Source organism: Spermophilus citellus (genome assembly GCF_964194105.1).
Source record: "Spermophilus citellus genome assembly, chromosome: 10".
Lineage (NCBI taxonomy): Eukaryota > Metazoa > Chordata > Mammalia > Rodentia > Sciuridae > Spermophilus > Spermophilus citellus.
In genome coordinates, this window is record NC_138197.1 from 56,563,305 (window position 1) to 56,567,682 (window position 4,378).

General features: G+C 43.5%; 1 long non-coding RNA gene across 1 annotated transcript; it reads left to right on the forward strand.

The window, feature by feature from the left end:
* The first annotated feature begins 388 nt into the window (after positions 1 to 388).
* On the forward strand, positions 389 to 4,164 carry LOC308658727. The gene is made up of 3 exons (XR_014024230.1): positions 389 to 493; positions 1,942 to 1,999; positions 4,028 to 4,164. It is a non-coding gene; the product is annotated as an uncharacterized lncRNA (long non-coding RNA).
* The last annotated feature ends 214 nt before the right edge of the window (positions 4,165 to 4,378 follow it).

Consider the following 4,378-nt stretch of genomic DNA (forward strand, 5'->3'; position numbering starts at 1 on the left):
GCATGCTGGATATAGTATCACATGCTTTTAATCCCAGTGACACAGGAGACTAAGGCAGGATTATAATTTGAAAGCCAGTCTCAGAAACTCAGTGAGACCCTGAATGCCCCTGGGTTCAATCCTTAAGAAAAAAAAAAAAAATTCTGTGTTTCTAAATTGAATCATGGTCACATGAACTGAGATTGAGAAAACTAGGAAATGAATAGGTTTAGGGAAGAAAGTGATAAGATCTGATTTGGAGAAGGAAGTAAGAGAAAATAGACCTATTTTCTAGGGATGAAAGGTCAAGGGAAGTTTTGTTTGTTAGGTTTTAGTGTGTTCATGACTTGAGCATGTTCATAGGCTTGGACACAGGGTTGCATTTTATGCTGCATGGTAAGCACTCCTATAAATCTGTTTTTTTTAAAATATTTATTTTTTAGTTTTTCAGCAGACACAATATCTTTCTTTGTATGTGGTGCTGAGGATCGAACCCGGGCCGCATGCATGCCAGGTGAGCGCGCTACCGCTTGAGCCACATCCCCAGCCCCCCTATAAATCTGTTGAAAGAAAAGAGTCAGGTAAAAGGAAGAAATTAGAGACAAAGAGTATGACTGATAAAGCAGGTTCTCAGAGAAAACCATGTACACGGTGTCTTAGTCTGTTGTGCTGCTTTAACAAAATACCATAAAATATGGAGTGATTTATAAACAGAACTGCTCACAGAGTAGTTCTGGAGGCTGGTAAATCCAAGATCAGTGTGTTAGTCAGCTTGTTGTCACTGTCACCAAAACACCTGAAAAAACAACTTAAAGGAGGAAAGACTTATTTTGGCACACAATTTCAGAAGTTTCAGACATCATCCACTGGTTCCATTGCTTTGGGACTGAGGCAAGGCAGAACATCATGGCAGAAGGACCTGTCAGAGGCTGCTCAATTCATGTAGCCAGAAAGCAGAGACAGAAAGGATCAGATTAGTAATCTATCAATGGATTAATCCACTGAGGGAATTTATACCTCATGGCATTACTGGTGATATACTCGAGTTCGAGACCCCCAAAAGACCACCAGAGACCAAGATCCATGTAGGCAGCAAAGAGGCATTTATTGCGAGCTAGCTCAGTCCTCTGCGCACACAGCAACTGGTGACACTGAGAGACCCCAAGCCCAGAGTTTGCAGCAGTTTTATACACTCTTTGGGGAAGGCAGGGACTTCACATACATCATAGCATCTCTTAGCAAATCATCACATACCGCGGGAAAATCATAAAACAACTCTAAAACATGATTAGCGTATCAAGTGGCGGGAGAGAATCTGGAAAGGATTATTTGTTAGTTCAAGGGGTTGACGCACTTAAAAATGATTGGTTAGTACAAGAGGGGGATTCGTTAGAACTGATTGGTTTAAGCCACGAGGGGAGTACGTGCTGAACTACATGGTTTCCCAACATGTTATCAACCACCATAAACTACTGGGGGGTCATCTGGCATCCCAGGTATTTTCCCGTTCTCATGCTGATTGGAGGGTGCTGGGGTTGCTATGGGTCCTCACTTAGCCTGACTGAGTCAGGGACACCTGGCGCTGCAGATCTCTCCTGTTATTTACAGACAAACAACTCAGCAGGGTGGCTATCTGCCTAGAAGTGCTCTGTGGATTTTTCCAAGGACAAGGGTCACCCCCGCTTCCTTGGACAGGCTTTGCTCTGAGGTAGAGGCTGGTTTCTCAAAAATGGAGTCACATCAGTTTCTCACGGGAGTTGGTGAGAACTGTAGGAGGTAGGGCCTGGAGGAGGAAGTAGGTTACTGAGCATGTGCTCTGGAAGGCTGTACCTCCTCTCTGGACCCCTTCTAACTGTGCTTGTGCATGCTCTCTCTGTGACACTCTCTTCCCTTTCTGCTGCCATAAGCTGAGCAACTTTCCTTTGCCTTAACCTTCTGCCATGATGTTCTGTCGCACCTCAGGACCAAAGCAATGGAGCCAACTGACCATAGACTGGAACTTCTAAAACTGTGAGCTAAAGTAAGTCTTTCCCACCTTTAAAATCATCTGTATCAGGTTGTCCTTGAAACATAAAGCTGAATAAGACAATCAGAGTGCACCAAGGCTGGGTTTTGGGTCAGGGTCCTCTTCTAGAGTGTAGACTGCAGACTTCTCATTGTGCCCTCACATGTTAGCTCTCCTGGATTTTTTTTCCCTCTCTGGTACTAGGGATTGAAACCAGGGGTGCTTTACCATTGAGCTATATCCCCAGGCCTTTTTTTTTTTTTTTTTTTTTAAGACAGGTTCTTTCAAAGTTGTCTGGGCCTTGTTAAGTTGCTTAGGCTGGCCTGGAATTTGTGATCCTTCTGCCTCACAGATTTTTTTTTTTTTTCTTTTTTCTTTTTTTTGCCTCACAGATTCCGCCCCCCTCCCCAGGGCACTAACCTCCTTCATAGGGTTCTTCCTTAGTGAACTCACCTCCCCAAAGGAAGTGATTGTCTGACTCAGCCTTATGTTGGTTGTTTGTTTTGTTTTTTGGTACTAGGGATCAAACCCAGGGCCTTGTTCATGTGAGGCAAGCACTCTACCAACTGAACTATGTCCCCAGCCCCCCTGCCTCAGCCTCCTGAGTCCCTTGGATTATAGGCTTTTGCCACCATGCCTGGCAAGAGCCCATTTCTTTTCTTTTTTGACCTAGGGGTGCCTTTTTTTTTTTTTTTTTTTTTTTTTGAGACAGGGTCTCACTAAATTGCTGAGGCTAGCCTTGAACTTGCAATCCTCCTGCTTCAGGCTTTCCATTAGCTGGGATTACAGGTATTTGCCATCATGACTGGCCCTACTTCTTTAATGTCATCATCTTGGGGGTCAAGATTTCAATAAATGGCTAGGCGTGATGGCATACATCTGAAATCCCAGAGACTCAGTAGGAGTTCGAGGCCAGCCTCAGCAATTTAGCCTGGCCCTAAGCAACTTAGTAAGATCCTGTCTCAAAATAAAATGAAAAAGGGCTGGGGATATGTCTCAATGGTTAAGCACCCCTGGATTAAATTCCCAGAATCTCCCCCAAAATTTTTCAAAAAAAAAATTTCCACATATGAATTTTAGGGGGACATAAACATTTATACAAGATCAAGTGGGATCAGGAGCAAGGTGGATGGAGGAGTTGGTCTTGAGTAGTGGAAGGATATTTCATCCTCAGAGACTTCTAGGAATGTACACAGCCACATAAGGCTGAGTAACACAATCAGAGTGGAAAATGGAACCACATTCATTGTTAGGGTAGAAGGAGCTTATATATGTTGCTTGATGGCCTTGCTTTTCTCAATTTAATAGAAGAAAGATAACCTGTGGAAGAGTGAGCATTGAGGGCTTGTGTGGATTGAGAATGGTAAGGAAACTTTTGCTGGTAAGAACTCGAGAGAGTTCTAGCAAAGGATAAATGAAAGGGGTATTGAGGGGGTATTTATGGTCAGCTGAGATCCGACAATGTAAATTTGAAGCAGTGATAATCTGTAGCTGTTAATTTTTTTCCTCCTGGTAAGACTCAGGAATTCCAGAAACAATATATTACTGGATAAGGGGGAGAGGGAATGTGGATGAAAAGTAATGGAGGATATTAGAAGAACTGGTTTAAACAATCATCATACTGGTTGGAATTGAAGAAGAAAGAAAAATGGGGCAATGTGGCAGGCTGACGATGGCTTCCAAGGATATACTAAAGCTCAGGACTTCTGAATATCATGTCACCTTATATGACAAAAAGTACTTTGCAGCTGGGCACAGTGGCACACGCCTCTAATCCCAGGGACTCAGGAAGCTGAGACAGGAGGATCGTGAGTTCAAAGCCAGCCTCAGCAACAGCGAGGCACTAGGCAACTCAGTGAGACCCTGTCTCTAAATAAAATACAAAATAGGGCTGGGAATGTGGCTCAGTGGTTGAGTGCCCCTGAGTTCAATCCCTGGTGCAAAAAAAAAAAAAAAAAAAAAGAGTAATTTGCAATTTGCAGACATGGTGATTAAATCTAGAAATTTGAGATGGGGAGATGAATGTCCTAAATGTCATCACAGGTGTTCTTACAAAAGGAAAGGAGTACAAAGAGAAGACTGTGTGACCACAACAGGATAAAGATGCCAGTGATGTGCTTTGAAGGTGGGGGACAAGTCTGCAAACCAAGGAGCTCAGGAGGCCACCAGAAGCTTAAAAAGGCAAGGTGACAGATTCTCCTGCAGAGCTTCCAGTCTTGCCATGTTGCAGGAACTAGACCCCTGCTTCAGTCTCCTGAGAACCTGGGACTAAGCACATGCCCCTGTGGCCTCACCCACTTGCCCTGATGACACATCTGTGTTAGTCCAATGAAGTTAAATTTGGACTTTTGATATCCTAAACTGTAAGAGAATAACTATGTGTTGTTTTAAGCC